Here is a 25,802-nt window from a genome sequence, read left to right as displayed (position 1 = left end):
TGCTATAAACTGAATTTAGATTTTTTTTTTTCAGTTGTCATGCTACAGTTACCTTAACTGTCAATGAAATCAGAAATCTGGGGAAGAATAAACTGTAATCTAGCGGTCATCCATTGTTTAAAAAATGACAGAGTCCATTAGTCAACAGTTCCTCATGGTCTTTGTGGTCTTCATGGCAACTTGGATGGAGCCAGTCTGGAGTTCAAGCTCAGAAAACACAAAGCTTTATCTCTGAAGAATGGATAAATGTGACATGATAAATGACTTACCTTGATATAGATAAATCATTTGACTCTGAGGGTATCCAGTTTTTCCACTGTCTTTCTCAATGTCTATCAGAGCACAATCCAGGCAGACACTTGAAACTGTGTTCATAGCTTCTGAGACCTTGTAGGGCAAACTGTTAAAGGCTTTGGAAAATTCTGTCTGTCATAAAATTAAATATATCAGATATATACCAGACTTCTGACAAGATTGAGGGCTATGTTGATTGGTTATATCTGAGTTACAAAACTTGTGTCTGTTAAATTATTTATTTGAGAATATACACAGTGAATATAGAACATTATAGGTCATTGGAAAAAGTAAAAATCATTTACCAAGTTACCAAGGCAGTATAGAAACAAGGAAAGTTACATTGTATATTAAAAACGAAAAACCAAAACCAAAACCAACCAACCAAACAACAACAACAACAACAAAAACAAAACAACAACCTCACATTCGGTGAAAGCAGCTCCAGGCGCTAATGGGCAAGCAACAGAAGGATTGGGGCTTGGCCCACAGAGCACCTACAACTGTCACTGTTGCACAACTGTAAGTCTGCAATGCAGGGGATAGTCTTGGGTGGTTCTGTGATGTATGCCACCCCTCTTTCCCTGCACAGTGGGTGGGGGGAAGTACCCAAAATAGCCTGTTCTCAAAGTTGCAGCTAGCCTAAACAGAACTACAATCAAAGAATTCAGAGTAGATAAGGGCAGATAGGGCCAAAGTTGTTTTTCCCACAGCAGTTGCCTGCTGAGCTGAGCAGAGCAGGCAGGCTGGTCCCCAGGGCACATGGGAAAGTAAATCTCACAGAGCCCCTTGCAGGATGCAAGCACCAGTGCAAGACCAGCTTTTCCTTCTGCTGTGAACCAGGGGCTGCAGCACACACATTGGCAGGCAAGTTCTGCAAGAGAGAGCACCAAGTGTAGGAGTGCAGCAAGTATAGGGTTCACACGTGCATTGGAAAGCAAGTACAACAAAGTCCCTGGCTGGATGCAAGAGACAGGGTCAGATATTCATGTGGCCAGACCACAAACCCGGAGCTGCATCAGTGCAGCAGCAATGAGGAAAGGAGGATGGGTATGCCTACACTATGGATCACCAGCAAGAGGGTGCCAGGTTAGTGGCAACATAGTGATATTGCTTTCTGCTTACTTTGAATTAGACCAAAACTCTTCAGTAAATAGTGACAAGTCAGTGAAGACAGCCCCATTGGTGAGAGAATAAGAGTTAATGCTCCTGAGCCACAGAGCAACTTTTCCAGGCATTTTCAGCATAAGAAAGAAACTGTCTCAAAAGAAAACAACCTAGAATGAGAATCAGTGAAAAGGTCCATCCTCAAGGGCAGCACAGGGGTAGCTTCAAGCTCAAGAACACTGCACTGGGATCATGTGGACATTTACTCTGACCAGCAGGGGAAGGGGACTTACTGATTCTCTGAAGTATAGGCTGGTGAACGTTGAATCTCCATATGATAGCAGGGGGATGCAAAACCTGCAGAGTTTCAAAATCAGAATCACAGCACCATATGGTATGTTTATAAAAATATAAAGAGAGGATATGTCCCAGGTTTCAGCACCAATGGTCTGTTTATAAAATGATAAGGAGGTGCGGTATGTTTTATGAAGGTCTGAGGAAAGGTGATGCCTGAGCTCAATGATGCCTTTCCCTCTAAGGGACCAGCTACACAATGGTATAGTATAGAACAGAGTTTATGTTGGTCTTGGGATGGAGAGTTAAGAGGGTAGTAGGGCAGAGAGAGAAAAACAGAGAGAAAGAGAGAGAGAGAGAGAGAGAGAGAGAGAGGTCACCCATGAGCATGTGGAGAGAAGGACAGAGGGGAATGGGGAGAGATGGGACAAAGGGATAAGAGCAAGAGAGCAAGAAGTCAAGAGGGAGCAAGGGGAAGCAAGGGGAATCAAAAGAGTGAGGATGGGGCAAGCAGATCCTCTAAGAGTGTCAGGCATACCTGGCTGTTGCCAGATAACAGTGGGGGTCGAGATTAGACAGAATGCTAACAGGAACACCCTCCTAGAAGCAGGGGCTAGTGGGATAGGGACTTTCTGGAGGGGAAACCTGGAAATGGCATAACATTTAAAATCTTGTCCCTGCCCATGGGAACATAAACGGAGACCCTGGAGAGGGAAGTGGGATGGATGGGACAAGAGGCACGAGAAATGGAGACAAGACAATTTTCTGATGAAGTCTCATTTAGTCGCACAAAAAGCATTAATTTTTAAGCAGAAAAAATACACAACACAAACTGGTAGTCGGAGTGACGATAAACATATGTCACATCAGAAACTAGTGGCATAAGTTTTGATTTCCAAAAAAACTTCTTACCTGCAATGAGTATCAATTCCCTGAAGTTTCTAACTAACAACAGAATGAAACTTCTTCTTGTACAAAACAAGCTACCAGGAAGTCCCCAGTATTCTTGGCTGGTTGTTACCCCCTCGTATGCTACTTAGAAAAAAGGGCCCATGAAGTGGAAAACACCTAGCTCAGGCAAAGAAAGGCATATGCAAGCTGGGTGGCCCTGGACAAAATGTAAATAAAAACGCAATTAAAGTAAAAAAAAAAAAACAAAAGACAGTGCAAAGTGGCTAAGGAAAGACTGTGGACAGATTTGACCTACAGTTGGACAGAAGGGTCTGGTATTGGCAAAGACTGGATGGTAATAAATGACTAGAAAATAGTCAGAACACTAGGCAAGAAGTTTGCACATTTCAATGAACAGCTGAAGAATAGTGGGAACTGAAGAGCAATTGATAGGCCAGGTGATATAACAGGGAAGTTCTGCCCCTCGTATGAAATTTGGGAGGATTGGCAGTTAAGCTGAACCAGTGTGCATTTTATGGTCCTATTTCTCAACTTGCTGTGGCCTTGTCCATGCCTTCCCTCTTTCACTACTGTGCATTTTATATCTCCGGTTCACTGGTCTTGACCCTAGAGTTTGTTATCAAAAAGAGAAGTAACTAAGTTACACTAACATTCTATATTTCTGGCTCCCCGTCACCAAAAAAACCAAAAAAAAAAAAAAAAAAAAAAAAAAAACCGGCATGTACAAATGTGGGGCTTAAGACCCCATTTTGGGAAGATTTTTTTTTTCTAAAAATAAAGAAAGAAATAAGGAAACCAATGAACCACCCCCTGAATAGTTTTTCTTTTGATCATTTATTTTTACAAGGAATCTTAAGTGTCATAGTTATTGGCTTGTTGTTGTTGTTGTTGTTGTTTTAATAAAAAATTATCTTATCTCTAAATCTACTTCTGTTCTCTACAGAAATTCAAATTAGATAAGGACCAAATAAATACAATTCTAAACTCAACTTCATGGAAATTTTGTAATGACTAAGCTATGGAATGTGGGGGGCGGGTGTGGCAGCAGTCCCAAGATGGCGCCCAGGACTGCAGCTAAGTCTCATGACTAGCATCTGACTTCCTCACACACCCAAAACTAGCCATGTCCATTGTGAGAGCTGTACAGGCGCACCATGACCTAGGATCAGGCCATGTGACGTGGACCTATGAACTGAGATTACGAAGACTGGACTGATGAGGCAGTGTTGAGGGAGGATATAAGGGAGTGTGCTTGGGGGCTGAGGGGAAGGAAGAGAGAGAGAAAAAAAAAAGATTCCTGCTTGCATGCTGTAAGTTTCCTGAATAAACCGCTTTGAGAAGAACGCTGATTCGTCGCTCTTTTCTGCGAGTCGGAGACAGAAGCAACAATGATATGGGAAGATGAGTGCAACAGAATGTGTTTTTCAACCTCCAAAGAACTGACAAATCCTGATAGTCCATGTGTGTGGTCATGTATGTAAATGTATATACATATATGTGGGGGAACAGAAGTTAATATCTTTTTAAATTGCCTCTCAACATTTTTGTCCTTTTTATCTTTTTGTTTGTTTTATTTTATTTTTGCAACAGAATCTGTCATTGAACCTAGAGATCATCAGTTTGGTTAGACTAGCCAATGTGTTCCAAGGACCAGACTGCCTGTGCATTCTGAATGCTGAGGTTTTAAATATGAACTATTTCTCCTTTCTCTGCTTCTTCCCTTCCCTCATTTTGAGGGATCTAAGCTCAGAGCCTCATCCTTGTTTGAGTCCCATTACTCAGTGAACTTTCCAGATGTCAGGCAGATTTCAGGTAATGGAGAGAGAAAATATTGCTCTGTGGTAATATGGGATGGTTATCCTGGGGACCATGGGATGGTTACCCTGGGGATCATCTAGGGATTTCATGTACTAGGAAAAATGATGTTTACTCCACAAAGAGCCTCCTGACAGTGTGGGTGTTTCACAATGAGTTTCCAAGACCGTTCTGTGTAAGGCAGGACTAAAGCCCTTGGTTATTGCAAGATGGAGAAGCCATGGTAATAACTGTACTGATGCTGAGATGTCTGCTGTGAGGTAGTGATCAGGTGAACACGGGAGGCAGCATGGTGGGATCTGTAAGGATGATGATGAAGATGATGGTGGGGAACCAGTTCCAGAGACACTAGGGAGCCAGGAAGTCCTGAAGAGACAGCACTTGGTCATTTTATTATGCTGGGAAGAACTGGGATATTACTAGGGACTGAAGTGGGACTATAGCTATGAAAACAAGAGGTTATAAGTCTTTTGAAAAGAAAGGGTTTCTGTTATGGGAAAATCAGAGGGAGTCTACAGGATGTGGTTCAGTTTCCAGAGCTCTAGCCCAGCAATCACAAAACCCTGGACTAAATCTGTAGCATGACATAAACAAGAAAATGTGGTATAATCTATAATTGAGGACTCTGGAGGTAGTGGCAAAGAATTAGATATTCAACTTTATTTTTAGCAACATGAAAAGTTGAAGGCCTGCATGTGATACTTGAGGCCCTGCCTACAAAAAAAAAAGGATGAGGATGATTGGGTGATTAATCATCTGTCCCATCTTTGGGAGTTTAAGGGTGTCCTCTGAAGGATGAAAGTGGAAAGTGGCATTTTCTATGTGTGGTTTGGATTTGATAAGTCTCCCAAAGGCTTACATGCTGAAGGCTTGGTCTCCAGTAATATTCAGAGGCAGGGTTTTTGTAATTGTCTCAATGGTGAGATCGCTGGTATCAATGTGCCACTCCACAATGGCTTCACAATTCTAAAGACATTTCTCTGTGATGGCAACATCTAATATGTCCTGTTTTGAGGATATAATCACTGGGGTGACTGCCCTGGATTGATATCACCTGTCTTTGACTGCATTTCTATCACTAACTTTTTGTCTCTGTCTCATCTCCTTTTTCATATTTCTAGCTGCAATGAAGTGAATAACTTTCCTCTGTCACAGGCCCCCTCCCCCAATCTACCTTGTTTCATGGTCACAGCAAAGGGCCAGGAGACAGTGGACTGAAGCTTTTGAAACAAGAGTCCAAACATGCCTTCACTCCTAAGGTTTCCTATCCTTTGCTTTCTCTCACTCAACTTGTCGAGATGATGCTGCACACCAGGTTGATAGGATGAAGAAGAACCAGAAACTGGGCCATGAACATTAAAGTGCTAGTTACACAGACATGAAGACCTGAGTTCCATCTGTTCCACTCTTGTAAAAGATGGCATGATGGCTCATATTTGTAATCCCAGCAGTGGGGAGCTAGAGAGTGGAATAATCCTGGACTGTCTGCCGAGATGAGTTCATATGCATAATTTTCAGTAGGAGATTCTGTCTCTTATGTAAGGTGGAGTATGATAGAGGAAGAAGACTTATCTCAATCTCTGACCTTCAATACACTTCTGTACCAAACATGTACATACACTGGAAGTATATTTTCTGCTTCCTGCAAGAACATCTGCAGCCTTAGTGGATATGTGTCTAGTTGTCTTAAGGGTGGGAAAGAAAATTATGTGCTCCTGGCAGTGAATGTTCCTAAAAGATGCACACAGATTTCAAAATTAATAGAGGACATCATGTCTCAGGCTAATTTAGCAAAATGTGATAATATTTTTCCAGGAAAGACATTTTAATCCTAAGTACTGCCATAGCATTGAGAGTTAGGGGTATGTTGGATTTTTCTCTGAAGAATAAATGGCTGAGCTTAGCTAGCTGCCACTACCACTCTGAGTTGCTTACTTTTTCCTCATGGCTGTGTCTCACAACCAACAAGGCTGAGTAGAAACAACATGCAAGTCTTTAGTTATAAAGATCAACTGGCAGAAATCAAGCGGACTTACATTATACACTTTTATTTAAGAGAAATAAATAAAAAACTGCTCAGCTGTATGTTTTGAAGCCCAGCATCCTGCAAGCACCTGCAGGAATGGTAAAGGAAGTCCATCTCCTACCAGCATATTCTTTTCTAGTGTTGTATCATTCCCTGTATTATACTAAGATATTCAGAGGTACTGTCTGTGTAAAGTTTTTATCTAATCAATCACCTGGGAGGACACTGAAGCCCAGAAGTCATCGGATGTTGTCAAGATCCCTAATGACATCTCAAATGGCACCTTCTGAGTAGTGTCTCTATGGAGTCTTAATCTCTCTCTTCCTATTGATTGTTGTGACAGGATCTCTTGCAGCCTAGGCCAGTCTTAAGTTTATTCCATATCCAAGGAAAGTCTTGTACCCTGGATCCATCTGCCTCATCCCCCCAGATAATTCCTAAATTGTTGGCAAGCACTCTCTTAAGTGAGCCACACATCAGCCCACATCTGTCTCATTTATATCAAATCCGTTTCAAATGAAACTGGATTGGTCTTCTATAGAAAGATTTAAGCACAATGAGGGCTAGAGGTCAAAGCTGCAATGATGGGGATTTCTCAAAGAAATGACACCAAAGCCTAATAGCAGGTGACACTGGGAAACCTAATGAAGCAGCTTGTCTTACAAAAGGCCCAGGAGCCTTCACCAAGAAGACATGAATAAAGGATATAGCTATTTATTGAAGGCAAGCTCATATTTAACTCAACTCACAACATTCTCCATGAGGGAAGAACAAGGAACAAGGGCTTCCTCTTCTTTTTTTTTCTTTTTTTTTTCTTCTCTTTCAGTGTTCATCTGGATTTTATGAAAAGAAAAGGGTGTGGGGTGGTAGTCACTTTTCAGCTGAAGTTTCCGGCCTGGCAAAATTGTATTCAAACAAAGAGTTTTGACTGGGTTATTTGGAACATAGGCCTAGGTAGTAAAAATGGTGGCTGGTAGAATGTCTTCCTCAGTGTGGGTTTTGCTTGAATTGTCAGAGTAGGCAAATGTAAAGCAGGAATGGGGAAGGGAATTCTTCATTTGAACAATATAGACGAGAGGAGTTGGAAATGGAAGGAATAACCAAGGAAGGTGGGTTTTCTTGGGGAGAAGACAAGGAACCCTAGGAGAAAGGACTAGCAAAGAGACACTTCATATTTGAGCATTAATACATATGTGTGCACATGCATGTTAAGGCCCAGAATATCCACAGATGAAGTTCCTTAATTCTGGTTCACAGCTTTTATAGTTTTGTGTATATTATTTTTAAAGATAGGGCCTTTCATTATCTTGGATCTCACCAAGAAGACTAGATTGTTTTTACACTGAGTCCTGGGCGGTCTATTTCTATCTTTATAGTACTGGGCTTAAAGGTATGTACCTGGTTTTGTAAAATGTGTATTCTGGAGAGGAAATATACTTTTATTTTCTGTATTTAAAATTTATATATTTTATTAATCATTTAATTCATTTACATCTCAAATGGTATTCCTCTTCCTGTTACCTACCCCTCCATACCTCCCCCTCCACAATCCCATATCCACCCTCTCTCACTCACCTTTGCCTCTATAAAGGGATCGCTAGCCACCAATTTACTCCCTCCCTACCACTCCAGAATCCTATTACACTCGGGCATCAAACCTCCACTGGACCAAGGTCCTCCTTTCTCATTGATGTCAGACAAGGCTATCTTCTGCTACATATGTATCTGGAGCCATGGATCCCTTCCTGTACACTCCTTGGTTGGTCAGTATTTTATTGAATGAACTGTCTGTCCAAGAGGGATGTTGAGAATCAAAAACACGTTTGTCCAAGCTTGGTTCAAAAATACTGAGAAATATCCATTTTTGAGCTTTCTGTGTCCCCAGTCGACCTACTATCTTAAACCAAGAAGAGAGGATCAGCATAGTCATTGAGCCCAAAAGGCTGTATTCTGCAAGTTAGTAACCAAGCTAGGTTCCCTTCATCCAGAGACCCAGCACTAAGTCTCAGGGGAGCCTGTTCAGGCTTGTTATGTTTCCCAGCCTCTTCTTCACTTGTGCTCCTTGAAGCATCCTCTTATCCAGGCTTTCCTGACTGGCACAACTCTCCTTTTTTTGCCCTTTGGTTCTTCTAAAATCACCCAGTGTTTGTATTTAGATTTTTTCACAGAAGGCTCTCACATGCTTTGCATTCAAAGAAATTACAGAGCAAACACTTTAAAGAAAAGCCATCTTAGAGAAATGTGTACTTAAGAGACTTTAAAAACATACTTATGCCTTAAAAAATGTTCTCTTTTTTTAATGATTTATTTATTTAATGTATGTGAATACACTGTTGCTCTCTTCAGGCATGCCAGATGAGGGTATCAGGTCACATTACAGATGGCTGTGAGCCACCATGTGGTTGCTGAGAATTGAACTCTGGAAGAGGAGTCATAACTCAAACACTGAGCCATCTCTCAAGCCCTAAAAAATGTTCTTTGGGGACTTCGAACAAACCAAATTTCAAGTCAGTGGTTTGCCAGGGCTCTGGATGTATTTGGTCTCTGACTAGGCTAGCTCAGCTTTTAATTATGCTAGGAAATTTGATTGTCTGCTAATAGTTCATTTGTGAAGGGGTAGAAAATTCTTATTTAATGTTTTTCTTACAAAAATAATGTATTAAAATTGCTATCTAACTGATGGCAAAAAATAAAGAGCTGACAAAAAACTTAAGCTATTACAATTTAAAGGTGGTCGGAAACCTGAAGGGACCGACCAGATAAACAGTTCTCTGTACCCAAATCCCATGGGAGGGAGAGCTAAACTTCAGAGAGGCAGACACACCTGGGAATCCAGAAGAGTCTACACTTGGCACACATCACTGACGCCAGAGGAAAACACCAAACGCCATCTGGAACCCTGGTGCATGAAAGCTCCTTGAAAACATAAATAAACAAGTAGAAACCTAAAGAGAGGAATCACAAAAATCCCTGAAAGAATTCAAGGAAAACATAAATAAACAAGTAGAAGCCTAGAGAGAGGAATCACAAAAATCCCTGAAAGAATTCCAGGAAAACACAAACAATTGAAGGAATTAAAAATGGAAATAGAAGCAATCAAGAAAGAACACATGGAAACAACCCTGGATATAGAAAACCAAAGGAAGAGACAAGGACCATAGATACAAGCATCACCAACAGAATACAAGAGATAGAAGGGAGAATCTCAGGAGCAGAAGATTCCATAGAAATCATCGACTCAACAGTCAAAGATAATGTAAAGCGGAAAAAGCTACTGGTCCAAAACATACAGGAAATCCAGGACTCAATGAGAAGATCAAACCTACGGATAATAGGTGTAGAAGAGCGTGAAGTCTCCCAGCTCAAAGGACCAGTAAATATCTTCAGCAAAAATCTTCAGTTTAGAAGAAAACTTCCATAACCTAAAAAAAGAGATACCCATAGGCATACAAGAAGCCTACAGAACTCCAAATAGATCGGACCAGAAAAAAACGCCTCCCGACACATAATAGGCAAAACACCAAATGCACAACATAAAGAAAGAATATTAAAAGCAGTAAGGGAAAAAGGTTAAGTAACATATAAAGGCAGACCTATCAGAATCACACCATATTTTTCGCCAGAGACTATGAAAGACAGAAGATCCTGGACAGATGTCATACAGACCCTAAGAGAACACAAATGCCAGCCCAGGTTACTGTATCCTGCAAAATTCTCAATTCACATAGATGGAGAAACCAAAATATTCCATGACAAAACCAAATTTACACAATATATTTCTACAAATCCAGCACTACAAAGGATAATAAATGGTAAAGCCCAACATAAGGAGGCAAGCTACACCCTAGAAAAAGCAAGAAACTAATTGTCTTGGCAACAAAACAAAGAGAAGAAAAGCACACAAACATAACCTCACATACAAATATGAATATAACAGGAAGCAATAATCACTATTCCTTAATATCTCTCAACATCAATGGTCTCAACTCCCCAATAAAAAGACATAGATTAACAAACTGGATATGCAATGAGGACCCTGCATTCTGCTACCTAAAAGAAACACACCTCAGAGACAAAGACAGATACTACTTCAGAGCGAAAGGCTGGAAATCAACTTTCCAAGCAAATGGTCGGAAGAAGCAATCTGGAGTGTACATTCTAATATCAATATAATCAATTTTCAACTAAAAGTCATCAAAAAAGATAAGGAAGGACACTTCATATTCATCAAAGGAAAAATCCACCAAGATGAACTCTCAACCCTAAATATCTAGGCCCCAAATAAAAGGGCATCTAGGGGGTTGGGGATTTAGCTCAGTGGTAGAGCGCTTGCCTAGGGCGCAAGGCCCTGGGTTGGTCCCCAGCTCCAAAAAAAAAAAAAAAAAAAAAAAAAATAAGGGCATCTACATACGTAAAAGAAACCTTACTAAAGCTCAAAATACACATTGCACCTCACACAATAATAGTAGGAGATTTCAATACCCCACTCTCATCAATGGACAGATCATGGAAACAGAAATTAAACAGAGATGTAGACAGAATAAGAAAAGTCATGAACCAAATGGACTTAACAGATATTTTTAGAACATTCTATCCTAAAGCAAAAGGATATACATTCTTCTCAGCTCTTCATGGTAGTTTCTCCAAAATTGACCATATAATTGGTAAAAATGGGCCTCAACAGATTCAGAAAGATAGAAATAATCCCATGCATGCTATCAGACCACCATGACCTAAAGCTGGTCTTCAATAACAATAAGGGAAGAACGCCCACATATACGTGGAAGTTGAACAATGCTCTACTCAACGATTACCTGGTCAAGGAAGAAATAAAGAAAGAAATTAAAGACTTCTTAGAATTTAATGAAAATGAAGGTACAACATACCCAAACCTATGGGACACAATGAAAGTTGTGCTAAGAGGAATACTCATAGCTCTGAGTGCCTGCAGAAAGAAACAGGAGAGAGCATATGTCACCAGCTTGACAGAACACCTAAAAGCTCTAGATCAAAAAGAAGCAAATATACTCAGGAGGAGTAGAGGACAGGAAATAATCAAACACAGAGCAGAAATCAGACAAGTAGAAACAAAAAGGACCATAGAAAGAATCAACAGAATCAAAAGTTGTTTCTTTGAGAAAATCAACAAGATAGATAAACCCTTAGCCAGACTAACGAGAGGACACAGAGAGTGTGTCCAAATTAACAAAATCATAAATGAAAAGGGAGACATAACTACAGATTCAGAGGAAATTCAAAAAATTATCGGATCTTACCATAAAAGGCTATATTCAACAAAATTTGAAAATCTGCAGGAAATGGACAATGTCCTAGACAGTTATCAGGTACCGACGTTAAATCAGGAACAGATAAACCATTTAAACAACCCCATAACTCCTAAGGAAATAGAAGCAGTCATTAAAGATCTCCCAACCAAAAAGAGCCCAGGTCCAGACGGGTTTAGTGCAGAATTCTATCAGACCTTCATAGAAGACCTCATACCAATACTATACAAACTATTCCACAAAATTGAAACAGATGGAGCACTACCTAATCCCTTCTATGAAGCCACAATTACTCTTATACCTAAACCACACAAAGACCCAACAAAGAAAGAGACCTTCAGACCAATTTCTCTTATGAATATTGACGCAAAAATACTCAACTAATTTCTGGCAAACCGAATCCAAGAGCACATCAAAACTATCATCCCCCATGATCAAGTACGCTTCATCCCAGGCATGCAGGGATGGTTTAATATAAGGAAAACTATCAACGTGATCCATTATATAAACAAACTGAAAGAACAAAACAAAATGATCATTTCATTAGATGCTGATAAAGCATTTGACAAAATTCAATACCCCTTCATGATAAAAGTCCTGGAAAGAATAGGAATTCAAGGCCCATACCTAAACATAGTAAAAGCTATAAACAGTAAACTAGTTGCTAACATTAAACTAAATGGAGAGAAACTTGAAGCAATCCCACTAAAATCAGGGACTAAACAAGGCTGCCCACTCTCTCCCTACTTATTCAATATAGTTCTTGAAGTTCTAAGCAGAGCAATCAGACAACCAAAGGAAAGCCAGTGGATACAGATTGGAAAAGAAGTCAAAATATCACCATTAGCAGATGATATGATAGTATATTTAAGTGATCCCAAAAGTTCCACCAGAGAACTACTAAAGCTGATAAACAACTTCAGCAACGTGGCTGCGGATAAAAATAACTCAAGTAAATCATTCGCCTTCCTCTACGCAAAAGAGACAAGCCGAGAAAGAAATTAGGGAAACAACACCCTTCATAATAGACCCAAACAATATAAAGTACCTCGGTGTGATGTTAACCAAGCAAGTAAAAGATTTGTACAATAAGAACTTCAAGACTCTGAAGAAAGAAATTGAAGAAGACCTCAGAAGATGGAAAGATCTCCCATGCTCATGCATTTGTAGGATTAATATAGTAAAAATGGCCATTTTACCAATAGCGATCTACAGATTAAACGCAATCCCCATCAAAATACCAATCCAATTCTTCAAAGAGTAAGACAGAACAATTTGCAAATTCATCTGGAATAACAAAAAACCCAGGATAGCTAAAACTATTCTCAACAATTAAAGGACTTCAGCGGGAATCACTATCCCTGAACTCAAGCAATATTACAGAGCAATAGTGATAAAAACTGCATGGTATTGGTACAGAGACAGACAGATAGACAAATGGATCAGAATTGAATACTCAGAAATGAACCCACACCCCTATGGGCACCTGATTATTGACAAAGGAGCCAAAACCATTCAATGGAAAAAAGATAGCATTTTCAGCAAATGGTGCTGGTTCAACAGGAGGGCAACATGTAGAGAATGCAAATCAATCCATGCTTATCACCCTGTACAAAGCTTATGTCCATGTGGATCAAGGACCTCCACATCAAACCAGATATACTCAAACTAATAGAAGAAAAAGTCGGGAAGAACCTCGAACACATGGGCCCTGGAAAAAATTTCCTGAACAAAATACCAATGTCTTATGCTCTAAAATCAAGAATTGACAAATGGGATCTCATAAAACTGCAAAGCTTCTGTAAGGCAAAGGACCCATGAGGGGTGACGAGCTTAGCATCGCACAGGGAAGTTCTACCAAATACGCTCCCTGGAAGGCATGTCATATTACATGAGGATTTCTGCCCCAGTTTTCCCTCCCTCGAAAAATGGCAGTGCGAGGGGTCGGGAGTGCCCTGGGTCCCAACAACAGCCTAAGGGTATCTCTCTTGTACAGGTTCGCCAACTTTGTATGAGGATATGACCTCTGTCTTCGCCCTCCTATATCTGGATGTCCTGTTTGCTTAAAAAAACAGAAAAGGGGGAGATGTGAGGAGCTGTCCGAGGAGCTGTCCTCACATATGTGAGGAGCTGTCCTCACACACTCCATTACAAGATGGCACCGGCATCCGGCAGAATGCACCTAGTAAACAGGGCAATACGCAGGCGCCAGGTAGCTTCCCTACTCAAAGGGACACGTACGCTTTGGTACGTCATCTGGCATAATTGGCAGCGACCAGTCAGAGAGTGACACGTCCTAGGCGAGGATAGTTTCCTATATAAGGGACGGTTATTCCTCACTCAGCGTCTCTGCATTATAAGCTTATGCTCTCCCTCTCCAGACGCATTAAAGCTTTTCTGTAGTAGGATCCTGTGTGTGCCGCGTTGTTCCTGCTGGCGAGAGGAAGCGTGGGACATAGTCTGGCACAGCAAACTATCCTCTCATGTGTCTATCTCAGTAAAAGTTCCTCTCATATTACAGCATCCAGAAAAACATCACATGACACAACTGTGTCTCCAAAGAAACACCAGAAGTCTCTGCTTCAAAGATATGCAGCTTTTAATATGGGTTTTAAGGAAATGACCTCATATTCTCATTCTTATGCAACAAGCACTACTGCCAGCTGAGTCCTCACACAAGCATCATAATAGTTCTCTTACTGAGCCAAAACCATCGAATGGAAAAAGATAGCATTTTCAGCAAATGGTGCTGGTTCAACTGGAGGTCAACATGTAGAAGAATGCAGATCGATCCATGCTTATCACCCTGTACAAAGCTGAAGTCCAAGTGGATCAAGGACCTCCACATCAAACCAGACACACTCAAACTAATAGAAGAAAAACTAGGGAAGCATCTGGAACACATGGGCACTGGAAAAAATTTCCTGAACAAAACACCAATGGCTTATGCTCTAAGATCAAGAATCGACAAATGGGATCTCATAAAACTGCAAAGCTTCTGTAAGGCAAAGGACACTGTGGTTAGGACAAAACGGCAACCAACAGATTGGGAAAAGATCTTTACCAATCCTACAACAGATAGAGGCCTTATATCCAAAATATACAAAGAACTCAAAAAGTTAGACCGCAGGGAGACAAATAACCCTATTAAAAAATGGGGTTCAGAGCTAAACAAAGAATTCACAGCTGAGGAATGCCGAATGGCTGAGAAACACCTAAAGAAATGTTCAACATCTTTAGTCATCAGGGAAATGCAAATCAAAACAACCCTGAGATTTCACCTCACACCAGTGAGAATGGCTAAGATCAAAAACTCAGGTGACAGCAAATGCTGGCGAGGATGCGTAGAAAGAGGAACACTCCTCCATTGTTGGTGGGGTTGCAGACTGGTACAACCATTCTGGAAATCAGTCTGAGGTTCCTCAGAAAATTGGACATTGAACTGCCTGAGGATCCAGCTATACCTCTCTTGGGCATATACCCAAAAGATGCCCCAACATATAAAAAAGACACGTGTTCCACTATGTTCATCGCAGCCTTATTTATAATAGCCAGAAGCTGGAAAGAACCCAGATGCCCTTCAACAGAAGAATGGATACAGAAAATGTGGTACATCTACACAATGGAATATTACTCAGCTATCCAAAACAATGACTTTATGAAATTCATAGGCAAATGGTTGGAACTGGAAAATATCATCCTGAGTGAGCTAACCCAATCACAGAATGACATACATGGTATGCACTCACTGATAAGTGGCTATTAGCCCAAATGCTTGAATTACCCTAGATGCCTAGAACAAATGAAACTCAAGACGGATGATCAAAATGTGAATGCTTCACTCCTTCTTTAAAAGGGGAACAAGAATACCCTTGGCAGGGAAGAGAGAGGCAAAGATTAAAACAGAGACTGAAGGAACACCCATTCATAGCCTGCCCCACATGTGGCCCATACATGTACAGCCACCCAATTAGACAAGATGGATGAAGCAAAGATGTGCAGGCCGACAGGAGTGCGATGTAGATCGATCCTGAGAGACACAGCCAGAATACAGCAAATACAGAGTCGAATGCCAGCAGCAAACCACTGAAGTGACAATAGGACCCCCGTTGAAGGATTCAGGACAATAACTGGAAGAGCTTGAAGGGGCTTGAGACCCCATATGTACAACAAAGCCAAGCAACTAGAGCTTCCATGGACCAAGCCACTACCTAAAGACTATACACGGACTGACTCTGGACTCTGACCTCATAGGTAGCAATGAATATCCTAGTAAGATCACCAATGGAAGGGGAAGCCCTTGGTCCTGCTATGACTGAACCCCCGAGGGTGGCAATGGGGGGAGGGTAGGGAGGGGAAGGGGAGGGGAGGGATTAGGGGGATGTTTGCCCAAAACCGGGAAAGGGAATAACATTCAAAATGTAAATAAGAAATAACCAAGTTAATAAAAAAAAAATTATAGGTGGTCAATTGACTCTATTTTTTTATTTTAAGACCTGCTAAATGTAAATACATACCTGTTATGAATATTTATATTTCCACAATTAGTTCATCTTCATTATTAAAAAAAAGAAATTACTTACATATTTAAACCTCAAAGACCACTTTTATATAAAGCTTTACTGTAATACAATCATGTTTTTTATGGACATGTTCTCTATTGCTGTCATTGCAGTATATTGGTAAAGCTGAAAAATTACTGTCAAAGATTATATGGCTTACAAAGGGGAAAATGCTTAGTATTTGTTCGTTCTTTATTTTCGAGTGCCTATTATTATTATTATTATTATTGTTATTATTATTATTGTTATTATTATTATTTAGACTGAAATTGACTTTTTTGTCTCTAGCCAATTTCTTGCCTCAACCTTCACAGTAGCTGGGAATATAGACATTTGCTTGTGTGTTACGATTTATCAAGCCATTTATAATAAAGGTTTCATGAATTTTGTTTCAACCTAATTTGTCTATGATCTATCAATGTGTTTAAATGACAGCATCTACTTCACCTTCAGCACAGCCTGAACAAAGTATACTATTACACTGCATATAGATTTTATAGCCCCAACATCTTGCTGTTATACATGCACTGAAATAGATAATTCTAAACATGACCTTTGTGTAGGTATGCAAGAATCTAGAAGGAAAGTTGCTGGGTAAAAAGACCATGTGCCTTAGATTTAGATAGAATTCAGTCTCCGAAGATGTACATATTTAGATATTTGACATCTGATGAATGTACCAATCTCCTCAGATCAATCAATCAATTAATCAATCAATCAAAGAAAACACATAATTCTGAGGAAATGTGAAGTGGTTCAGGGCTAAAGAATGCTCTCTTTCGAGGACATGGACTTGAGTGGCTTACAGCTTCCTACGACTTCAAACTGATTTGAACAGGTGATATCATCCTTTGTTGGCATCTGATGGCACCAAAACTTACAATTATGTATGCACCCATGCTCTCAACAATAATAATGATAATAGTGAAGATGATAATATTAATAATAAGAAAATATCTTTAAAAACAGAATTTTCACTAACCTATATTTTGGCATATTCTTCTGTGAATGTGTCTTTCAATTTCTGATTCTTGTAGCAAGATGCACAAAAACAGCTGGGAAGTTAAATTCAAAACATTTGGATGCCAAAGTAGTATATGTATTAAAGAAGGGACATTAATTTTATGTCTTTTACTATTACAACACTGCTTTCTCTTACCCTATTCACCCATTTATCTATCTATGTATCTATGTATCTATGTATCTATGTATCTATGTATCTATGTATCTATCTATCTATCTATCTATCTATCTATCTATCTATCTATCTATCTATCTATCTATCTATCTATAGACACAGTCTCTCTACATACCTTGGCTATCCTCTAATTCACTATGTTGACCAGGCAGACCTAGAATTTACAACAGAGAGTAGAGAAAGACTTCATAGAAAAGGAAAACTTTACTTGGCCTAGACGGACCTAGATACTTAGCCAAAGAGGTTGCTTTTGGAAGATGACGTATGTAGACTCTGCTAACACTACATCTCTCCCATGTACCTCATCCCTGCAAGGCAAGATATATCTCTTTTAGAAAAAGAGTTTATTGTATGTGTATGGGTAGTTTGTCTTTCTGTATGTCTGTGGATTATGTTCATGCATTCCATGTAGAAGTCATTAAAGGCTACCAGATCCTGTGGAACTAGAGTGAATAGATGGTTGGTTATGAGTTTAGAGTCCAGTCTGGTCCTCTGGAAGAGCATCCAGTGCTTTCAATCAGTGAGCCATCTTTCCAGCCACAAATTCTCTCTCTTAAGTGGGTTAAGCTATGAACCGCTTCTCAAAAATAGATGTGTTGGTTGGTGAGCAGCGATACTCTATGGACTGGCAATACTTTGGTGGGACATTTCATTATTCATGGAAGAAAGGAAACAGCAGTATAGGAAAACCCATTCTTTTTTTTTTTTTTTTAAAGATTTATTTATTATATATGAGCACACTGTAGCTGTCTTCAGACACACCAGAAGAGGGCATAAGATCCCATTACAGATGGTTGTGAGCCACCATGTGGTTGCTGGGATTTGAACTCAGGACCTCTGGAAGAGCAGTCAGTGCTCATAATTGCTGAGCCATCTTTCCAGCCCCGGAAAACCCATTCTTTACAAATTTGCTAAAACATAAGATTGTCCCACAAAACAAGTAGAGTTTGTTCCTTTACAATTTTCTCCAATGTAAAGGAGAAGATGGACTATTATGTGAAAAAAAAAGTCATTGCTAAAGTGCAGAGAAGTTTGAAGAGATGGCTGTTTTTAAAACACTTGTTTTGAAAATACAAGGAACTGAGTTATTTCCTCAGAACTCATGTGAAAAATTTGGTGTGATGATAACAGCTTGTTATCCCAATTATGTAAAGACAGAGGCAGGTTATATGCCAAGGGCTTGCTAAATATTGACCTTACCCACTTAGTTCCACGTCAATGAGAGATCCTTTCTCAAAATAAGGTGATAGCTTTCCAACCCAGCTACAAACTTTGATCTACCATGAAAATCAGCCTAAAGGACATATTAATGTAATAATGCTGCAAGTGTTGTGGAAGCAACCAACGAATGCCTGTTTGGATTTAAGGCCCACTCCTTTAGATGAAATTGATGGCTGATACTTCTCAGGTAGTCAAGAAGCTGAGCAATGATAGAGCATAGAACCAGGGAAAAATAAACATTCTTTTTTTTTTAAGAAACACAGCAGTAAAATGAGTCCTAATGACATCCTACTCAGCCATCATCAGAGAAGCTACCTCTTACATTAGATGGGAACTAATACAGAGACCCATAACTATGCAATATGTAGAGAAACTAAATGAGATGATCTAAAAGGGATGACTTCATGAAACTCCTCACCTCAGTGCTCAGCAAACCTTGGAGAAGAGGAACTGAAAGAATTATAAGAGCCAGAGGTGACAGAAACTATGTCTTCCTGACTGCAAATGACCAATACACATATGAATCCCAAGAAACTCTGGTAGCTTAAGTAGCAGCTTCACAAGTCTAATCCAGACAAGGATCTAGCAGATGGAAAAGTAGGTAGAAATTCCTGACCTTAACCAAGAAGCTATCTACAATTGATACCACAGTAAGGAAAAAAATAATTTCAACAAGGGATTCTTATTGGCTATACAAATCATACACAAAAAGAGACTGTCAACTGAAAGGAAGGGTTTTGTTGTTTTGTTGTTATTAGTGTTCCTGTTGTTGTTTTGTCTAATATTACTTTTATTTTAAACCTTACTTGCCTTTGATATTATATCATGAAATCTGGTTTTGTGTTTTTATGGATTTTTCTTAATTTTTTCTTCTCTCTGCCTTTGTTCATTATTTTTTTTCCTTTTCATCTTTTGGTTTGCTAGTTTCTTCATTTTGTATTCTTTTAAAAACATATCTATTTGTCCTATTAATAGAACGAAAGAAAGAAAGAAAGGATAGAGAAAGAAGGTGTGAAATTGAAAAAGATGTGAAGTGAAAGAGTCTAAGTGGAAGTGAGGGACAGAAAACCATGCTCAGAAAATGTTGCATTTTTAGTAATAGTAATAATAAATAAATAAATAATAAAATAAAAATATTCGGGATTCCACATGCAAACATATCCATATACATACACTTCTGCGTAGAAATGCACACAATACACACACACACACACACACACAGAGAGAGAGAAAGAGAGAGAGAGAGAGAGAGAGAGAGAGAGAGAGAGAGAGAGAGAGAGGAAGGGAGAGAGAGGTGTGGGTAGGGACAATTTATTGAGGTCTCATCTGTAAGTACAGAGTACAAAATGAGTTCTGGGTAGGATATAAGACATGAGTGAGTGGGTGTGAAATACCTAAGGCAGCAGAAAAAAAAGTACGTTCTGAGCAATAGTGTTTTTGCCATAAGTCGATTAGGTGATTAGAAGTCTCTGGAAGGCTGATAGAGGATAAAGCACATGATCTCATGGTAGTGTTAATGTTTACTGGTCTGTGATCTCAGAGCTTTCAGGCTGCTGATGGGTGAGTGTGCCTCAGTACACAGATGTGAGCTTGCTACCCTTTGGGGTATATTTTTCCAGATCACCAGAGGGGAAGGGTATATTCCAGTGCCTTCTACTGAGGTGAAATCTGAGGAGATGAAGAAGTTGCTACCAGTGTGGACAGAGGTAAGGGTTGAAGTTGAGCATCTTTACACAGAAGTCCATGTGTCAAAGCTCTACTCCAGGGGCAAAAGTGTCCTTTCTTGGTGAACAGTAGGATTTAGGTAACAGGTAGCAGATGTTCACTGTCCTCTGGACAGGAAGGATTCTGATGCTGTCTGGGAACATTAATGATTGTCATTCAACAACCTCTACCATGTGTCTAGCATAGAATTGATCTTCAGCTTAGTTCTCATCATAGGTAGTATATTCTGTCATTTCTCACAAATTGTGTTTATATTATGTGTGTCTCTGTGTATGTATGTGTGTGTGTTAAGTGCATATGTATACATATAGTATGTATGTATGTATGTATGTATGTATGTATGTATGTATGTATTATATGTGGTGGCTAGCAGTTGATATCAGTTGTCTTCCTCAGTCAGTCTTCATTTGTTATTTTTAAGAGAGAATCTCTGACTCTGTGTGTGTGGCTCAATGACATGCCTATGATGGCAGAACAGAGAGACCAGGAGACATTCCTGTTTCTTCCTACTCAGTTGTAGCATTGCAATTTTGTGAAACTGTGCATGGGTTTTTAAAATATTGACACTAAGGTGGATTCAACCTAGGTCCTTATGTTTGTACAGCAAGGCTTTTGCTCAACTAAGCCTGATTTTTTTCTATGGTTCTTTTCAACCTGTAGAACAACATTCTTTCCAAATAGTGCTGTAAGTTTCTGAGTGGCTGGATGTCTGTGTCATATATGGGTGCTAGATGAAGGAAGACATCTAGGGAAACAGACCTGTGGTTTATCCAAACTGGCTGAAGAATATCTAATTTGTTGTCGTAGGACCACATGCTTATGGATAACACAAATGATCTGATCTATGCATTTATCCACCCATGTCATGGACATATAAATCTCAATGAAGTAAAATTGTACCTTGTGTGCAACTGCAAATCCACCGAGGGCCTTGTTTTTTAAGGATATACCAGTCATTATAATAAAATATGGTATCCACATATTTTATTGGCTGCCCTGTACTTCCAGAAATAGATGTGAGGCTCTATTAGATTTTCAGATTTAAATACGTCCAATCTATTGTGATCCAGAAGATCAGTGCTTCCCACCAGTGATTCCCCATTGCTGATCCATCAAAAAGTCATTCAGAGGAAGAGAAGGTTTCTTGCTCATTCTATGTTTTCTATAGGGCTTTATTTGTTAGAAATGTTAACAATACAGTGGAATTGTGGTTTTGACATTTTAAGGATGTCTGAGGCAGGAGGATGACTTTTTTTTTAATAAAACGTGTGTTCCCTGCCCTGAGATGTTACACAGTTGAGAAAAATGGTAAAAAGATGATTACTAATTATGAAGTTTTTTAAGAGACAGACCTGGTTTCTAGTCTAAGAGGGTTTTAATCCATATCTCACTGAAGAGGAATCTGATTTAGTGCCAGGGAAGTCATTGTGGAATGCACTAGAATCAATGATCAGTGGTCTATGTGAGAATATGTTTATAAACGGTCACCATTGAGTACAGTTTGAAACTCATAATCCCACTGTTTCAAACTCTATTTTTTTTTGACATTTATATGTGTTCGTTGTTCATATTTGCATGGATGAGGTCACAACGACCTGGAGGTCAGCGGGGGAAGTCCAGTGTCTTTCACAGTCCACTCTCCTTTATAGACTTACCTCAGAGCATGATGGTTTCACTAGTTTGGTTATTAGCTTGATTGGGGGATCCCCTATGTCTCCCTCTAATTTTCTTAGACTCAAAAACAGGCATCCATTTCCATGTATCATTTCCCTGAATTCTGAGGATAATAACTGCTCCTAACTCTGATACATACAATTGGGTGAGGATTTTTGCTTTGCTGAGGTAAAGATTGATGATGTCCTCATTGAATAAACTGTAGATGCAATTGTTGCCTTCTGTGAAATTGGGGATTCCGTGCATCTCAGATTTGGCTGGACATGGCCAAAGTATTACAACTCTCAGAAGGGAAGCCCAGAAAGGGCAGGGAACTGTAATATTAGGTCTTGCCTGTTACCATGGTGGCGGCAATGCCATCAATGGATGGGCATCAGTGGCAGGTGGCAGTGTGATGGTGGGTCGATATAAAGAGCAGCAGAAGAGAGAAGGCTGTAGAAACAGCGGCATGGATGGTATAAGCATTATCCTGGACTGTCAGGTAGGTCTAAGTTCCAGTGATGAATACTTGGAGAAAGACAACTCTTGTCCAGTGTGTAAAACAGATACTCTTAGGTGATTCTCCATGAAATAACAGGTACATTTTACTCCATGTAGATAGGGAGTTTATAAACATTGAGAAGTAGGGTGGGATTCAGAGGTATATGCTTCCCATTGACTCAGTATGAGATACTAGTTATGCTCTATTAAGTTGTCAGGGTCCACTCAGTGGGGCAAAGTGGTTACATGTTCCAGAACAGACAGGTTTACAAGGAGCTGGACCCATGCCTACTGTACACAATTCTGAGTTTCTGTTGTTTGGGGCTCACTCAACCTTACAAGTTCTTCTCTCTAGTAGTACAGTTCACTTGCCCCACAACTCCTCACTTTTTTTTTTAAAAGGAGAGGTATCATTAGAGCACTGTCTCTAATGTTGGGAATGAATTAATAATGAACTAAAAGCCATTGATTTGTTGTTATAGAAATTGTATGAGCAAATTGGATGTGAGCAGAAGCAGGGCTCCAATGGTTAACATGAATACAAGGAGTGGAAGACATCAAGTTGCCAAGGTATTTGAGTACTATGGACTAAGGGTGTTTGGAGCATAGGGTGCCCAGAGATCTCCCTGGAGATTTTTATGTTTATGTCTTCTTCCACCAGTCCAGATTTATTAATATAGAAGAAACATTCCTCCTCCATCAAAATGTTAAGTTCCTCCCTGTTCAGACGTCCATAAGTCCAGGGTCCTCCACTTTTGGAGAACACATCCTGCTAAAAGTTGTTATCTGTCATTGAATGCACTCAAGGCTGTCTGAAGTAGAAGCCATTGTCTGGTCAAGTTTGTCCTGAAAGTCAGTGGCCAGATGGTATTTTTGGGTGAACTCTGCACCAGCCTTTCCTGTCTTACACAGTGAAACAGCACAACCCAGTCCTATGAACAGAGGGAAGATCTTTCTCTCTTCTTTTAGTCTCCCCCAGATGTTTCTTGGGTTTCCCACACTCATAGAGATGAACATGTAGAACAAATATTATGGGGATGCAGGGACTTCATTCAGAAAACTATAGTTCCCTTGCATAAAAGAAGATTAGAGGTGTTGGTTAGTGCATCTTGGAATAGTGGTGTTGATATAATGGCTACATGTAGGATGGGGTCTTGAGGAGGGCCCTACAAGGCAAATAAGGAGGGATAGATCAATGTGAGGGATGTCTCTTGATTTTTATGTGGATAAGGATCCACAGGATTTGTGAAGGTAAATATTAATGGAAACAGTGGATAATAGCTGTCATGAAAGTGAATCACGAAAAAAGGATTAGGAGGAGTTGCAATATGTGGTTAAGGAAAGTAAGTGAACTTTATATTGGATGCATTGTAGCCAGGCAAGTGTAGCTTGAATACTCTTTTGGGATTGGTTTTCCAGTTGAAGAATATTAACTTGGGTAACAACTGATTTCAAGGCAAGGACAATCTGGCAAGAAACTTAGTCAACTATAGGATATTTGGCATAGCCATTAGAGTAGACTTTACCCTTGACTCTTGTTACCTCTTTATCCAAGGACATGTTATCTACACTTCAAATATTATCACCCTTCCTGTTTTCCCCTCCAGAAACCCGCTATGTCACCTACTTCCCCTACTTCTTTGACAGTGCTTGTTCACCAACCCAACCACACCATCACATCTGCCCGCCCTGACATTCCCTTACACTGGGGAATCCAGCATTGACAGAACAGAGGGCCTCCCCTATTGATGCACAACAACAAAGCCATTGCTACATATGATGCTGAAGTCATAGGTCCATCCCTGTGTATGCTTGGGATGGAGATTTAGTCCCTAGGAGCTCTGGGGGGGATCTGGTTGTTCAATATTGTGTTCTTCTTATGAGATTCCAAACCCCTTCCATTCCTTCAGTCCATTATCTAATTGGGGACCCAGTTCTCAGTTAAATGGTTAGCTGTACGCATCCACCTCTGTAGTTGTCAGGCTCGGGCAGAGCCTCTCAGGAGACAGAAATGTCAGGCTCCTGTCAGCATACACCTATCGACATCCCCAGTATTGATTGTGTTTGGTGACTCCATGTGTGATGGATCCACAGGTGTGGCAGTCTCCAGATGACGTTTTCTTCACTCTCTGCTCCAAACTTTGTCTGAGTATTTCCTTCTGTAATTTTATTCCCCTTCTAAGAAGTACTTAAGCATCCCCACTTTGATCTTTCTTCTTGTTGAACTTCAAGGGGTTTGAAAATTTTATCTCGGGTATTCTGAGATTTTGCGCTAATATCCACTTATCAGTGAATACATATCATGTATGTACATTTGTGACTGGGTTACACTCATTCAGCATGATATTTTCTAATTCTATCCATTTGTCTCAGAGTTTCATGAAGTCATTGTTTTAATAGCTGAGTAGTATTCCATTGTGTAGATGTACCACATTTTCTGTATCATTCCTGTGTTCCATGACATGTGAGTTCTTTCCAGCTTCTGGATATTATAAATAAGGCTGCTATTAAGGTACTGAAGCATGTGTCCTTGTTATATGTTGATACAATTTTTGGGTATATGCACAAGAGTAGTATAGTTGGGTCCTCAGGTAATACTATGTACAATTTTCTGAGAAACCACCAGAATGATTGTGGTTGTATAAACATGTAATCCCACCAACAATGGAAGAGTGTTCCTATTTCTCCACATTCTCATCAGAGGAAGGCTGTCATCTGAGTTTTTTATCTTAGCTATTCTGACTGGTATGAGGTGCCATCTCAGGGTTCTTTTGATTTTTATTCCCCTGGTGACTAAGTATGTTGAATATTTCTGAAATTCTCTGCCATTCAATATTTCTCAGTTCAAAATTATTTGTTTAGCTTTTTACCCCCATTATTATTAATAGGGTTACATTATTCACTGAAGTCTAACTTCTTGAGTTAATTTTAAATATTGGGGATTAGCCCTCTATCAGATGTAGAACTGGTAGACATTTCTCCCAATCTGATCATTGCTGTAGTTTTATCCGATTAACAGTGTCCTTTGCCTAATAGAGGCTTTACAATATTACCAGGCCCCATTTATTGATTGTTGGTCTTAGAGCATAAGCTATAGGTGTTTTGTTCAGGAAAATTTCCCCTGTGCCCATGTGTTCAAGGCTCTTACCTACTTTCTTTTCTATTTGTTTCAGTATTTCTGCTTTTATGTGGAGATCATTGATTCACTT

This window comes from Rattus rattus, chromosome 10 (assembly GCF_011064425.1).
Source record: "Rattus rattus isolate New Zealand chromosome 10, Rrattus_CSIRO_v1, whole genome shotgun sequence".
NCBI classification, from domain to species: Eukaryota; Metazoa; Chordata; class Mammalia; order Rodentia; family Muridae; genus Rattus; species Rattus rattus.
The sequence above is the reverse complement of the archived record's forward strand: the minus strand, read 5'-3'. Positions refer to the sequence as shown.